Source organism: Papaver somniferum, chromosome 3, assembly GCF_003573695.1.
Source record: "Papaver somniferum cultivar HN1 chromosome 3, ASM357369v1, whole genome shotgun sequence".
Classification (NCBI taxonomy): Eukaryota; Viridiplantae; Streptophyta; class Magnoliopsida; order Ranunculales; family Papaveraceae; genus Papaver; species Papaver somniferum.
In genome coordinates, this window is record NC_039360.1 from 25,183,176 (window position 1) to 25,200,525 (window position 17,350).

Here is a 17,350-nt window from a genome sequence, read left to right on the forward strand (position 1 = left end):
AACAGCTACCTAGATCAAGAAGGACCCTTCGGCACATCCCCTTTTAGTAGGCACAACCTTCGCACGGAGGAAGATGAAACCCTATGACCCGAGGATCCGATTGCGAAGACTTATAAGGACCTTCCCCCAAGTGGAGATCTGTCAGAATCTCGACGCGGAGGGGATCTTGGCGGACTAGACGGCGGGGTTTGGTAAGGAGCCCCGGAGCGGACGATCAGATCTATTCAAGGAACAAAAAAACAGTTTAAAGAAGAATACGAGGAGTCACTAAAGTCAAAAAACCCATAATGTGATGGTTCATCCGGATAAACATGAAAAACCCTAAGAACTAAAAAATACTCCATCCAACTCCAGGGATAATACTTAGATACAGACTCACAGACGTTGTAACAAGAACAGGGGCAAGCATATATGCTTCGACATGTATGTTCTTCATCACAAAACCAAGAATACAGCAGCAGGAGACGAACGGGTAGATACATAGAAAATCAATGATGAACAGCTATGAAAAAACCCCATACATGTATAGAAGAGGACGACAACAACAACACAGTCGAAGAAAGGAGGATGGAGATTCAAAAGATACAGGGGCAACAACAATCGAGAGCGAAAGAAACAGAAAATTGAATGATGTTATCTTCCTCACAAGAATGATGATAAAAAGGACTAAAGAACAAGAATAGAAAACAAGAAGAGGATGAACACTGACAAGAAGAGGATAAAAGTTTTTTTTCACATTCTCTTTCCTATTTATGAAGCTAGAGAAGACAATACTGCTCCTCGTACCAAGGAGCAGTTACGGGGAAGTTAATGCAAGTGGGAAACGTGTAGGACGATTTCTTCTTCAAATTGCAAAATACGCCCAAGTCAGAAGAAGAGGGGCAAATTGTATGTACACTTATCATCATCCACCACGTGTACATAAGAGACACATGGAAGGCATGCAAACAAGATATCAAAACATGATAGCAAGCATCTCATCAGAAGATGCCACCGGTCAGCAGATCTGACGGTCAGGGACAGATGGATCACAGAGGTATGATGGCTCAGAGGAGCACCAGATAATATCCTTGGGTGTTATCACACCCAATCCCGAGGAAGATCCAAGATCAACGGCCGAGAGGAAGTTGGCTGACACAGATTGTGACCAGACAAAGAGACACTTGTCTGACACGAGAAGACACCCATCTACCCGCATTAAATACCAAAGAGATATACACTGTCAATCGGCTCGTGGAAGAGGCGAGGATAATCCTTCGTATTCAAGCTCAGGCCGCAGCATATGCCGAAGACCTCTGCGTAATAGGCACAAAGCACAAGAAGATAAGATTACAACAGCGCCTCAGAAATGGGACCCACGTTCCAACCCTATAAATACCCCTCTCCACTAAGAGAGAAGGGGTCTACCAATTTAGAGCAATTATAGGAGAATATAGGAGAGAGAAATAGGAAGAGTAAGTAATCCCCCTACTTACGCAGACCTACGTATACTCTAAAGTCATTCGACTATCTTTGTAACCATTCAATACATAGTGAAACACCAGCCCCGTGGATGTAGGCCTTAGTTCCGAACCACGTAAATCTGTCTTATTTACATTTCAGTACCTTACATTCAGCGTTAAACTTCATATGCTCTACATTTATACTTGATTCTTGGTTTATTCCTTTATACGAACATTATTTATGATAATATTCGACTAGACAATGACAAGCCCGAAGGCTTCGAGTCGATGAATCGATATAATCATCCCCTTTACGCATACGACGTACAATTCTAGAATTAGGATGTATGTGAATATTGTTTGTGAACACGAGGATGGATTCGTGATTTAGGCTTTCACAATAAGTTTCTTTGGAGGAGCGAAGTCATGGAGAAACGGATTCTTCTTGAGAAACAAAGAAGATTCAATATAATAAGGTTTGTTGAAAGCATAAGGTCCAAAACATGGAGTAGCATCCAACACGGATGACTGCATCATCGTCTAGATGATAAAACCAAAATTGACAAGGGAAAAATATTGTTTGGTCTTTTTTTAGGTGGGCCCATGTCTATTTGGTCCTTTAGGAAAACGCCTTTGCTGTTTGGTCCATAATTATTTAAAAATATTAAATTGACAAAAGTACCCTTCCGTATTAATTTATACTTATTTTCTTGTAGCAGTTCATTCCAGAAATGAAGTCAATATAAAAACCTATATAAACCAGAGTTCATTCTAGAAATGAAGTCCATATAAAAACCTAAAAAACAGACTTCATTCCATAAATGCAGTCCATATAAAAGCCTATACAAACCAGAGTTCATTCCAGAAATGAAGTCCATATAAAAACCTAAAAAAACAGACTTCATTCCAGAAATGAAGTCCATATAAAAACCTATACAAACCAGAGTTCATTCCAGAAATGAAGTTCATATAAAAACCTAAAAAACAGACTTCGTTCCATAAATGAAGTCCATATAAAAACCTATACAAACCAGACTTCATTTCTGGAATGAACTCCATATAAAAACATTAGCAACATCATCTTTATCTTCAACAGCAGCAGCAGCAGCAAAGAACTTCATCAAAATTCATCGTCGTCATTCATCTTCAACAACAACAGCAACAAAAAACGACGAAAAACACCCAAATCTCCATCTTCTTCATCGATTTCAACAACATCATATTCATCGTCGTCTTCAACATCATCTTCATCGATTTCATCATATTCATCGTCGTCTTCAACATCATCTTCATCGATTTCATCATCTTCAACGTCGCTTCAACAGAAACAAACAACATCATCGTCTTCATCTTCTTCTTTATCAAGACAGCAACAGAAAAAACCCTAAAAACAGAGTTCATCTTCATCTTCAACACAAGCAGCAACATGAGATCGTCTTCGTCTTCATCAAGTTGATCGGGTTCGTCATCATCTTCAACATCAAATCTGATCAAATCATCAAGAAAAAAAAAAGAGTGAGAGAAAAGTAGATCTGGAAAAGAAAAGAAGATGAGAGAGAAAGTAAATTTGAGAATGAGATATTTTCTAGTAATTTTGGTATATATGTGGTCACCCTAGGACCAAACCATTATTTTCTAGGACCAAACAATAATATAAGGGTATTTCTGCCACCACACAATGAAAATTACATCATCCATTACATCACCCTAGAACCAAACCATAATTTCTAGGACCAAACTATAATATATTTTCCCAAATATGACCAAACAAACAGACACATGACTGAGTCAACTAAACTAGACTCTCTCTAATATATTATTCCTAGGACCATATGGTATTTCCTACAATTGACAAACACTAAACAGCAAGAACAGTCGGTATATCGCATTGTTAGGAACCCTAAAAACAGGAGAAACCTAACGGAATGTGACTGTGTTCTCTTAAAAAGTAACAAGGAGTTTAACCCGAGTCTGACCGGATTTTACTGAGCTGAGTCACCGAGTCAGAAGTAATTACGTACAGGGGGTTAGTCGTGGGAGAGTTTGAGAGATTTTAATGTATTTAAATCTCTAGGGATTTAGAGGGAGTGTGAGAGAGTCTAGGCAATTTGGGGGTTTAACCCAAACTCCCCAGAAATCTCTTGTTTTTTGAGAGATTTTGTCCAAGCACAAAAACATCATGAAACTCCCTCAAACTCCCCCAAACTCCCCCAAATTATAAACTCCCTATGACTCTAGTGTTTTACGACTAACAGGGAGTTTAAAAGATTCTAATCAAATCTCTCACCACTAACAGGGAGTTTAAGGGATTTTGAGGTAGTTTTAGAAACTCCCTATAAATCTCTCACCACTAACAGAGATTTCAAAAGATTTTGACAAACTCTCTCACGACTAACAGGGGATTTGCTAACTCCATTAAAATTTCTCAAACTCTCCCACGACTAACCCCCTGGTAACTTTTATCCCCGGCATCTCCAGGGAAAGGTAAAACAAATCCTAAGCGAAGTCATAAGTCACAAAGGGAGGAGCTAGAACTTAAAGAGGTTGGACCGCTCTCTTGCACCTGATTAGACACATCGAGGTACCGTAGAAAAGATATAAACATTACTGCTTGCTTAGTCTGTTGTGTGAATTGGAAAATAACGTGATCTCATTTCTCAAACACGCTCTAGGACTCTATTGCATCCGATCTCAAGTCTCAATCTCAACTACTTTTGTTTTCCTTTCGAAGAAAATAGGAATAATATAAAAATCTACACTTTCGTTGCAAGTGTACGAGGGCATGACACGAAAGAACGGACAAAGTGAAAGTACCAGGAGATTACACTCAACTTGACTTGGTCTCCTGCTAGCTCTATATTAACAATGCATGAAGAGATTTACATCATAGAATAGAACTCATCTCTTAGTTACGGTTTTCAAGATCCAATTGTGTGTCCGATTTCAATCACCAACTAACAAGAAAAGAGATGGGGATGATTTTCTCTCAAATATCTCGGTTATTATGCTTGATCCTCCTCTTATCTCATGTAGCTTGGAGTCTGTAAGCTTTTTTATCTTGATCCTAGAATTGCAGTTTCATATTCATAATGCCACCTAACCCAAGTATACAAATTTGTTCGTTTATCATACAACGCCTAATCTCTTATTCACAATGACCTTAATGATTTGCAGGGCTGCATGCACAGAAGACGTAGGTCGAGATGCGGATTGTCCAAGGTCACCACCACAAAATCTTAAAAGAGGGCCGCCTTCTGGACGGCCATGAAAACAAATGTGACGTATGCAAAGGAGCAAAAGAATCCTCTTGTCACTGGTTTAGTGGTTTTTGTAAATGAAAATTTAGCTTTTACCATTATCCCACTTGGTTTATTTAATAGATTGGTGCGATAACAAATAATTCTTATAGCTTCGAAAAAATAAAATAAAAATTCTTTTAGCTTGTTTCTTCCACAGTACTTCCATTTGTTTTTCTTCGAAAGAATGCAAATTCATAATCAAGCAAGTAATATATAGTACATGTCATTCAAAAACTATCTGAGTTGTCTTGAAAGGCTTTTCGAAGATCTGGACAGTTCTCACCGTCCTTCAAGAAACATCCATACCACGCCAACAACAAACTCCGTTGATCTTTTGGCGGAAATTGTAATATTGCCCTCTCAATATTTTCTTCCACAACTTCGGGATCAAATGATTCAAGTTTTCGTAAGCGAGAGTAGTCATCAACTAGTGGTTGAAACCATGTCTGTAGTAGTAGCTGACGGGTACCCTTTGCCGGAATGATTTCCCCATTTCCTATTCCAACAAGCAATCGTGTTGTTATGCAGCTAACAAAATGGCGATTGCGCGCCCCGGTTCTTGTGTGCAGGTTTGCCAGATCTTGTTGGTTAGCCCACATCAATGCAAACTCCTCAGCTGCTTGCCTATCTACCAGAATGTCAAGCAACAATAAAAGGTTATCAGCTTCTAGAGATATTTGTTTGTCCACTTGGCGATCGTAATCGGCCATCTTAAATAGATCCGGCAAATGATTTAAACAGCTTTGACATGAGGATCATATATGTTTGTTGCATGCATTAGCAAAATCCGCATCACTAAGAAGACTGTTGTTTGTTCTTAAAAGTTTCAACACTAAGGATTTTCCCTCACGTCGACCTTCATCTACGCCGGTCTTAAGAACTATCTCCATGATTTGGGTAAGTGTAGAGGGACAGGACGCATCCGAACCTACAACCCCCAAGTATTTTAGAGATAATTGTACAACCCCCAAGTATTTTAAACATGAATGTGCGCATGTCTGGATAAAGAGTAATTCAAGAACCTGCAAATCAAAATGTAAGAGTTAGTAGAAGATATTACTAACCGAGAACACAATTACCAGACGCATAAAGAAAGCGAACATAGCATATCATCATAATACTCACAATCAAGAGTTGAACCCTGAATCCAAATGCCAAAGGATCCGGCGGCAACAAGAACGGGCGAACTAAAGAAGCAATAACAAGCACGGAATCCATAACCTTTGCTTGTGAAGAGTAGTGAAAACTCTTCGCAGAACTCCCGTGTCTCACGAACCAAATAATGAAAGAAAGAAGCAGAATCAAATCAACAGTGTGATCGATAGAATCTTAACAATGTTATGACAGGACTCACTGCATATTTTAAAACTGGAAACATTTTGGGTAGATCTTTGTTTAAGAATGGGATTGTGTAGACAAATACTAGAATACATATCTCTGTAGCTGAAAAATTCGGAGAATTATCTGAAGTAGTAGTATGTTCACGTGAAAAGGTTGCCTTGCAGATTGTGTTCTTTGATGTGAACAAGTTAGTGTATTGTAGGGTTTTAGGTGAAAGAAATTGGAGTTTGTGTTTCTGGCCGGTGATTAGAAGAGGGTTAGGGAAAGAGCAAGAAGCCCTGGCATGGGGTGATGATAAAAGGGGCTTGGGTTTTATACAGGTTTTCTGTTGATAAGGATAAGGATGGATTGGAGCAAGACGGAGCAGAAGAAACATATCTACAAATCTGCGCCCTGGAAATTTACAAATTTTATATCGTTGGAAATCTTTTAAAGAGAGCTGCGCAACGAGTACAAACAACAATATCAAATTTTTGTTTTTCGCAAAAAAATCGGAGGTGATCATCGTTTTAGGAAAAAAAAATCGAAAAACTGACTGCATATTCATTATGCAGCCTCCAAAAAAGACGCATAACACATTACGCAGACGCATAACGAATTATGCAACCATATTTTCGACTGCATAACAAGTTATGCATCTATAACAAGTTATGTAGCCATTGTTTTGGTTTTAGTTCGTACAGAAAAAATTGATGCATAATGCGTTATGCAGCCATATTTAAATGATGCATATCAGGTTATGCATCCATTTTCTCGATGCATAAAAGATTATGCAACAATTTTCTCGATGCATAAAAGATTATGCAGCCGTATTTTGGATGCATATCATGTTACGCATCCATTTCTCGGCTGCATGAAGCATTATGCATCAATTTTCGATTTCGCACAAAATAACAAAGATGTCGGATAATGTGTTATGCATCCATTTTTTCGATGCATAAAAGTTTATGCATCTAGGTCTTGTAACTCAACCATCATCTCTTCGATAACAAAGACCTAACATTCATCTAGGTCTTCTTCTTTGTGATCAACTGCATACAGACTCAGCCACTAACCCTTGTAACTCAACCATCATCTCTTCCACTGCACCATCATGACCTCTGTATCTGCAACTTCACATCATCTATATCAGTAGAAACACCATCACTGCACCTTCAACAACATCTAAATACCAGCATCAGACCCATTCTGCATTGCACCATCACCAACTCAAACACCATAACTCAGCCACTTCTCTGCAATGTTGAATTCAACACAAGCTAGCATACACATGATCCATTCAGTCAAAGCTTGCAACAATCCCTTGTAAATCTTGTACCAGGAATCTCATTGCATTAACACGGTGCCTAGACAACATTTCTTCCATCTTCTTCTCTTTGTTTACACAGCACCAACATCTTCCACAAACCTATTTCATTAAAACTGCCAGAGATTCTCAACTGAAACCCTAGAATTCAATCCTCAACTACCAGCATCTACAACCATTCAATCGAACCCTAACTTCTTTTCTCTGATAAACACCCATATGCTCAAACGCAACTTTGTTGGCTCAAATTCTCGAATTCCTCTCACTGTAACTTAATTCCAACACATACCCATGATCATCAGCACCTTAAACAACCTAAACCCCTTCGAATCAAAAGCAAAACCACTTCAAATTCATAATCTTCTGAAACCCTAACTTCCACCAACAGAATCAATTCCTTCTTTCCGATCTCAGCAGCATCAACGAGCATCAACCTCTCAATCTTCATTTTTCTTCTCAACAGATCCCCTTTCTTCATCCCCGTTCTTCCTTGTTTTCTCGAATTAACTGCATCAACATCATTTCTTCTTAAAACAAAATCGAATCCCTGCTTGAAAACTAAAAAGAAAAATAAAAACGAAGACAGAAACCCACGAAAGCATAATTTCTGAAAATATGGGTCTGTAAACAATTTTTTCCCCTAAAATGGGTGCGCGCCTGAAGTTTTCTGTCCGTGGGTTTCTCAGTGGAAAAGTTTGGGAGAAAGGGTGTCACCGTAGTTTCACAAAGGTGATTTGTGCGCTTTTATTTTGGGCCAACTTTAAAAACACTTTTCTGCAGACTAAAAGCAGCCGAGCCCATTGCAATGAAAGAAGCTGCAAAATGGCCTAGAAAATCACCTTTGAGTCTGATAGTAGTGAAAATCATCACTCAAATGATGAAACCAGTCCTAGGGTTCTAACGGATTGGCCTTGAAGTTGAAAATAAGTACTCCAAGATAGCCGGAGAGGATGGCTCTGATTTTGAATTTTGTGATAATTTTTCACCAGACATAACAAGTTGGGTCAGGCAGGATTATCCCAAATTCCCAATGTAGCCAGTCAATTTCTTTTAATATACCTTCTCAGTTTTAATAAAATAAAATACAAAGGTAAAGTTTCACTAAAAGTTTCATTTATGACTATATGTTTGAAGCAAAATCACAAGTTACTATGAAGACAAGTAGTTTTCTTACATGATTCTAAGATATCCACCGACAGAATGAACAGAAACCAAAGAAATATTATAGAGAGAGACCAATAGACAGTAATATATATACAACCTCACTGTGGAGAGGAGATATTAGATGTTAGAAATCAAAATTACTACGAGAATACTTCTTGAAATTCCCTATAATCTAAACATAAGTATGATTCACCCTATATTTTGTCTGTACTTTGATGATAATGGGATGGAAGAACTCAATTCTGCCGTAGACCTAGCTCATGGAAGTGGGTTGCTCTTTTTAGTAGCGTCAATAAGCTTTCGCAGTTTTAAAAGCATAGCATCCTGAAAAGCAGCAACATAGAGCACAGTTGAGGGGAGGAAATAGAAGGTATGAACAACAATAAATACTAGTGGACAGTGTATGTTTATTGCCACATATACTTCATGACACCAAATAACCATAATCAACCACACAGGCCTTCAGACAAAGCACATTTGACAAATTTCCCACTAGTTAAAAATGTTATGGGCGTGACAAATGTTTGAAAGAAACCAAGCCTTTTTCAAAGAACTTTCTTATCCGTGTCCTACTAAATTATTCAAAGCGGAATTTCTTAGACTCACAAAAGAGAACATATGTTATTGCTAAAGTACTCTAGGTGTCATATAAGAACATCTAATGTGACCACAATAGATGTTTGCATATCCGGGGACCCAGATATCAACATTTAAGAAACAACTGCAATATATATGAACATAAACCTACAAACAAATTCAACAAACATTTGTGCAACAGAATGTCGTACACTTAGTATCACATTCTCACTATGCTAAGTGCTAACATTGATTTCTTACCTGGTAACTAAAATTCGTTCAGTTGAACACGCTCACTGCGAGCTTTATGGAAACTATAAAATGCCTACGATAACAACAATCATAACGTATGCACATCACCAAAGCTCGAAATGGAATAACAAATGGGCTAGAAGATACTGTCGTATGCAACCAAGGAGATTTAGTTAGGGAAGAGCATCTTATCCCAGTGTTTTAAAGTTGCTCAGACCCAAAATTTAAGGGAAACCGAGGAAAAGAGTCATCCTATAATTCATCAACTGATAGTCTAAACACTAATGAATCAATATTCATGAAAATAGATAGAAAGACATACTCTAATTCTGAAGTAATCTTCATGTGTGTCAGTCTTGGTAAAGCAGGACACTATTAACTGCAAAAAAGAAAAGCAGTTATTGAATCTAATTCCAGATAGATATAAACAAACGTCAAAACATAGATTACAGCAACCAATGAATCCAATTCCAGATCCAGACAAATATAAACAAACGCCAAAACATAGATTACGCACCACTGCAGTTCTATTAGCAAAATCCGCGTCATGTATGAGGGCATAAGAATCTTCTTGCTCCAAATCTTTGTCCTCTTCGAAAATCTTATTGATTTCTTCACGAATTCTCTCAACCTCATCCATTTCAACCTTCAGCTCTGTTGTAAATCTCCAATTAACACGCTCTCCATTCTTCATTTAATGATCAAACTTGGTTATCCAGCCATTTATTTTTCCGTTTGAAATGAAAAATCGATCTCCATCCTCCATCTTAATTGTTATACCACCAAACCATCCTTTTCTCTCAACACATCCAAAGATTTCTCTACCATCAACTTCAGTGCTCATCAGGTCATTCAAATTTACGAAATCCCATTCCCAAGTCAAAAGTTTATGAGTCAGCTCTAAAACCACTCTCAAAAGACCATAACCTATTATAACTTCCACAAGTAGTCCAATGTTATGAGGAATTACTGAACTTGTTTCAGTTATCATCGAAGTAGACGTCTTGTTTGGCAACATTAGGGATGAATTTCATGGAACTACAAACCTTCAATCTTGATACTGGAAGTGAATTTTTAAATGGGGAGGAGGAAAACCTAATGAGATCGGAATAAGCTGTAATTCTTTGGTTTGGTAATGGAGATGCTACTACAGCTCCACCTAGAGCTCCTCTACTCAACGATTGCATACTCTTACCTGAAGCAAACATGATGTTGTTGTGTTCAGCTTTAAAGAGATTTTTTGGACTAAACCCCTAATGCTAAAATCTCAGGAAATTGGAATTATGTGGATGATCTGAGCATGTGGAATAATAAATCTTAAGGAAATTGCATTGTGCATTTACAGAAAGAAACTGAAAATCTTACCGGAAATCGGTGAGAAATGGCAAATCTAGCCCAGGTGTTGGAAGAATTTAAGAAGAAAAAAATGACGAAGGGAACTTTCAAGGGTTTTTGGTGATTCAGAATGTTGGAGCTCGGAGGAGTTAACTCTAATGAAATGCGATTCTAACAATTTAACTACAACGGGTCAGTGAGTCAGCAAGGTGCCGATTTGACAAACAACTTGTTTGTTTACTCCTGAGTCCTGACTCATCTTAGTCCGACTGAAATCACCTGACTTGAATCAGATCTGATTCAACATGTTTGTTTTGAGTCAGATTTGACTCAGTTAACTCAAAAAAAAAAATAAGTCTGGGGTATTTTTGTTACCTGACTCAAATGGGTCCGAGTCAGGGGTTAGGTCTGAGTCAGAGGTCGAGTCATACCTGACTCAAAATTGAAAACAAACGGTCTAATATCTGACTCGCCACGAGTCAGGGATTGACTCAGATTCAGATCGCGTGTCAGATGCAAACAAACATGGTGGAACTCTGATTGTGAGTACTAATTATCGGGATGTTGCACAAAAACTAGCTGATCTCAGTGAATATGTTGACAATATGCTCCAGTATCGTAATAAAGAAAGAAAAGCATATGGAAACTAAAATTATGGTACAAAGCCAATCAAGAAACCTGTGTTAGCTAGCTCTCTGCATAAAAGCAGAAGTGCAGAACACACTTGCACCCTCATAGATCATTTTTAGTAGTTCATAATACTCGACTAATTCATATGGTCTCATTTCTCCCATTTTTCTCCGAGCTTTGCCAAATGATCTGCGCATTTATTGTGGCGTCTTCCGATGGGAACAATATTGAAAAAACCAACTCCTCCCAAACTAGAGAACTTATCAAGAAATTCACAAACGATCACAAACTTTTCAGGTTCAAACAATTTATGGAATGATAAGTTACTTCATTCGCCCCTTACCACCACAAAAACACTTTATCATGAGTGCTCCACTTGAAGTAAAAAAATAAGTAACATCACCAGAAAAGTTAAGTCCACAGCTGATAAGCAACAAGCAACAGTTAATTACAAGTTAAAAGATCAACAAAACTATATTACACAACAACACTTTCAACAAGTTTTTGAAACCAAAATTACATTTTGTATTAAAATTGTTCCTATGTTAGCATCTACAGTTGATTTCAGCAGACCCCCAACCACACCAAAATTTAAGATAATCCAAAAAAACCTTATTTCTATGGATATTTCTATCAATATCAGCAAAGACTTGTTCCCTAACTTCAAGGTAACTTCTGAATTGAGGAATTTGCAGGTTAGAACGGTTCACATAGCATACAACTTGTACCTGTAAACATACCATAAAATTGCATTAGACAACGTATTGGAATACAGAAATGTCGTGCAGTGGACTCATATAGGCGAAGTGCGATAAACCTAAACAAAATACTGTACAGGAAATAAATTCAAAACATGAGAAAGGGATAACATGTTGAGTTACTTACTTTCTCCCTGTGAGAAGCTTTTGGACGGTTGTCGGTAACCATTCTTTTAATTTTATGGAACTCTTGCATATCTCCTTTGATGTATGCAAATCGAAACACTAAGTATCATCATCTCTGGTTTCCTATCGCTCATAATAAAACTCTTTGATTCTCTTCCCAATTAAATGTTGAATATAGTTCATTCGGATGTTCATGGAAGACATGAATGAACGATTACACTAGCTGCATATTTTATCCAGATCTCATTCCATTTTCCAAGATCTATTTGGGTATAGGATGAGGTAGTAGTGGCTAAAAGTTGCAAATTTGGGATAAATTGTTTTCAGGAAAGAGGTTGTCCTTATATATATGAAGACCCAAAGGCTAGTTATTTTGAAATCAATTCACACAATCGGCCTATAAATAGATCCGCATAGAATGATCGATCCGTTGCAAATTCATATATTAATTGTCTTGACACAATCGGTTTATAAGAATGCTCATGTAATATGATTATTGTCAAAAAAGATATACAAGAAAGTGGCAGTTTTGCTTACAAGAATCAGAATATATGGTCTACCATGTAGACCGATTTTGGTAGACTGTGATAATTTTGATAACTTTTTTCCCCAGAATTCATAGTTATAGATGTTATATATAAACCGATTATGGACCATGACAACAAAAAGGAATGAGTCTTCATAATCAAGCTATATTGTAAATAACATAGACCGATATTGAACTTGTAATGCTGGAGAAAAAACATAATCGATTTTTATGAAGGTATACGTAAACCGATTGTAACTAAATAAACAGCCTGCATTTTTGGCAGAAATTGTAGTTCTTTTGTCGCGTCTTACAAAAAATAGATAGTTTTAAAACCAGTTAAAGTCATTAATTCATAGACTAACGAAAATAACATAACATGATACGAAAAAACACAAGTTTTATACATAAGTTTTGATTCCGCAGTTATCCATACAAATAAAGACATAAGTTTGGAAAACAGAGAAACCATCCATTCATTACCTTCATCACGATCAACACTCACACTACGTCTCGCAGACACGACCATGACCACCACGAGTATGGCCATTACCACCCCGTCCTTGTTTAGCAGGTCGTTCTATGCTGATATCATCATTTCCACTATAATGTTGGATGGTGCTCGCATCACCCCGAGAGCTATTTTTGGAAATGACTTTCTTCCTCTTTAGCTTTGTCTTCTTCATCGCTTTTCCAAACTTTGCACCAGCATTTACATCTTTCAGACTTCTCAACTCTGTAATCTTTCTTCATGCGTTGCTATATCAAGCATGTTTGTCAATGTTAGTAATCAAAACTATAAGTCTTGATTTCTAGTCTACTATAGCTAAGTCTCGGACTAGGATAGAAAGTGTAGTTGAGATCAAGGACTTCATGGCGATTCATCATAAAATAAGAAGAACTACTCAAGGAACCAGTGAAACTTCTCGACAAAAAGGTATGTGAAGACTTGAACTTATCTGTCACTCAAAAGTCTATCTACTCTATCTCCTACTTCTTGAGACAAAAAGTTGTATGCTATATATAGACTTAGATTATACACATTTGGTATTTCGAGCCGAGTATACCTCGCGTATCTGTATCTCGAAATATGTGTTGGTAAGCGTTTCGCTTCAATCATGTTTATCTTTACCTAGTGACGAAATTCATGATATGTTTCAATCACTTTGAAAATTGTTTTGAGGAGAAATGGTGTATCAACTGTATAACGTCCTCTAAGAATGTTTCAATGGTTGGAATGAGAGTTTAGATTACGTAACTAACGATAGACATAAGTATTGTTGTGGAAACACATATGTGCATAAGTCCTATCCCTTGAAGCAAAGTTTGAGAACTTTGTTGAACAAGAGAAACCGGAAGAATGGCTTGTTGCCAAGTCTACGAACTCAGTCCGCGAACTGTCGAACTTCTCATCCCGAGAAATTCTGCTGGAGTTGACAAACTTGTTGCGTGAGTACCAGTCCGCGAACCGGCGGAAACTATTTGTAGAGATTTTCTACTGGAGTTTGCAAACGCTGCCCGGTTACTTAAGTCCGCGAACCTAGTGGCGAACTTAAAAAGGTTACATATCTGAAGATGATTTCTGAACTTAAACTTATAAAGACTAAGGAATGCAATTTGCAAATCGTGGATATAAAGTTCATGAACCGATTCGAGTGAATCAAAACATCTTTGCTTCAATTGTGTCTTGTGTAGTACATAAGATTTCCTTGGAATTGAACAACTCTCTAACTAGTTCATTTGAGTCATTTGAACTAGTTATGGTGAAGAAGAATATGGTTGGTATGAAATGCTCATATGGCTAACCTTTTGGTTAACTATTGTTGAACCAACAATGTACACGTTTGGGTACGGTTAACAAACCTAGAAGCGTGCATTTCATTTTTGTATAACAAGCTCAGTTTTCGATCTAACGGTTGAGAAATATTAGCTTGAATCTAAATCAGGTTTTCATCTAACGGTGGATATTGTTTGCTTTCTGGCCAAGGAGAAACCCTGATTTGAAATACTATATAAGGGGACATCTAGCAAATATGCAAAACCAATCCCCACACCTCACGTATGATACTAGTTTGCGTGATAGAGTCGTTTATACTTTAACCTTTGGTTTTTTTCTTCTAAAACCAGGTTAACAACTTAAAGACTTTATTGGGATTGTGAAGCCAGACCGATACTACTTTTATCGTAGTTGTGTGATCTGATCTTGCATCGTACGAGTACAATCAGATTGATTGGCTTGAGATTAATATCTCCGATAGACAAGATACAAAAAAGTAGTCACAAACATCTTCGTCTCCTTGTTTGTGATTCCGCAACATCTTGTTTCGCTACCATACGATTAAGATTGTTGTGAGGTGATTGATTTATATAGGCTGTTCTTCGGGAATATAAGACCGGATTATCAATTGGTTCCTGTTCACCTTGATTATTATTATCAAAAGACGGAACAAAAACTTTAGGGTTTTTCTGTGGGAGACAGATTGATCCTTTGATAGAGACAGATTTGTTTATTGTCAAAGCCTGCGATTTTGGGTCGTAGCAACTCTTAGTTGGGCCTGAGATCAGCTAAGGGAATCAAGTGCGCAGTATCCTGCTGGGATCAGAGGCGTAGGGAGTACAACTGTACCTTGGATCAGTGGGAGACTGATTTGGGTTCAACTACAGTCCAGTCCGAAGTTATCTTCGAGTAGGATAGTGTTTGTAGCGGCTTAATACAGTGTGTTCAATTTGGACTAGGTCCCGGGGTTTTTCTGCATTTGCGTTTTCCTCGTTAACAAATTTTTTGGTGTCTGTGTTATTTCAGTTTCCGCATTATATTGTTTTATCTTTATAATTGAAATAATATAGGTTGTGTGTTAGATCATCAATTAGAGTAATCCAACCTTTGGTTGTTGATTGTCATTAATTGATCATTGGATATTGGTCTTTGGTACCATCCAAGTTATTTCTTGTGTTTGATTAAAGACTTGATGATTTCTATTAGCTCGAGTAAATCAAAAAAAGAGAGAGATATTAACTCCTTGAGATACTTTTACCTAGATTGAGTCTGACTGTCTAGTTGATTCTCTAGAAAGTATTTCAGAGTTAGTCCATACAGATTGCTAAGCGAAATATTGGGTGGTGTTGTTAGACCCCCACTTTTTCACATGAACATATCGAATAATTTTATATAAACAAAATAACTTGTTGACTATAAAGAAAAAAGACTTGGTGGTTATTTTATGGTGCTTCATCTCCAGTATTACAAAAATTTAGCCTAAGGCTTCTTAGGAAGTCATGTTCCAAGTGTTGTTCAGAGAGAAATTGGAGCACGTATAATTATCCATTCAATTAAGAGAAATAAGATTGAACCCCAAAATGCTGAGAATTTAATGTTGCTCACAATAATTAATCTTCTACGAAAGGATCAGAGAAAGTAGAATGTGATTTATTATTGAAGATGCATTGATCCACTTAGCGATGTGGAAGAACTTGAAGTAGTAAATGTTTTCACTTGATAAGCTAGAACTAGAAATGTTAATATTTGATGAAGACAATATTAATGGGTGAAGGGTGAGAGAGATGTTAGACAGGTTTTATCTACCTTTTTTAATATTCCAAATATATTATTTATCGGATTTTTTATTTTATGTGATTTTTTTACTGGAATGAATTATTATTGGATAACGATTATTACATGAAACTAGTTGGAAGCCTAACAATCTAATCTCCAACGACATACTACTACATTAATTGAACCGGTTGTTGTGCTAGCTTACCAGTGAGCCTCATGGGTAACCTAGCCAAAGGAGCGGGGGGAGGGGGGAACTAACTCTACCTTTCATGTTAATTTCTGCAATATTACGCCATTGGGGGCTCGAACCTGGAACCTCCTGGAACGCATGAAATTTTGGGGAACGAGAATGACCAGATGAACTAGGTGTCTGTTCTTTAAAATATTATATAAATTTTTTTTTTAATAAGTACATGCACTACAAGAAAACATGGCTTAAGCGACCAAAATATTAGCAAGACCCCAAAGCTTTAGTCGCTTTAAATGTTGAGCAACCATGTTTGCAACCACCAGATAGTTTACTTGCTGTAAACATAGTTCAAGTATTTCATAGCTACCAATAAAGGTGTTTGGTCGCTACATCACTTTTTCAAGTTGTCCATAACGTTTACGAAAATGCTTGAGTCGCTATTTTCTTTGAGGCACAGTAGGGGTAGCAATTTAAAAAATATTTGGTTGGTATAATCCTATCTCAGCAACCAAGTCTTAGCCTCCACCCTTCCAAAGAGAAGTCATAGTATAAAATTCGTGATCTGTTTACTAAATTTTTTGTTTTGGCCCCTTCCAGACTTTCTAAGGATATTATTCCATACAAACATTGTTAGTTGTTACTTTGTACCATTTGGTCCCGGTTCAGCCAACGATCTTTTTAAAGTACACACGTGGAGGACAAGCAGTCAACTACACAACTATCAAGTTTGTATTGATTCGAAATACTAGTGGATCTCTTAATTAGTTTGGCTTCTTTACAAGAAGTGGTGGGAATTTTTCCACGACAAATATATTTTCCAAATCAAAATGAACTAGCGGTCGTTGGATAAAG

General features: G+C 37.3%; 1 long non-coding RNA gene across 1 annotated transcript; it reads left to right on the forward strand.

Moving 5' to 3' along the window:
• Nucleotides 1-4,314: 4,314 nt before the first annotated feature.
• Nucleotides 4,315-4,895, forward strand: LOC113361044. The gene is made up of 2 exons (XR_003364922.1): nucleotides 4,315-4,485; nucleotides 4,617-4,895. It is a non-coding gene; the product is annotated as an uncharacterized LOC113361044 (long non-coding RNA).
• Nucleotides 4,896-17,350: the final 12,455 nt, after the last annotated feature.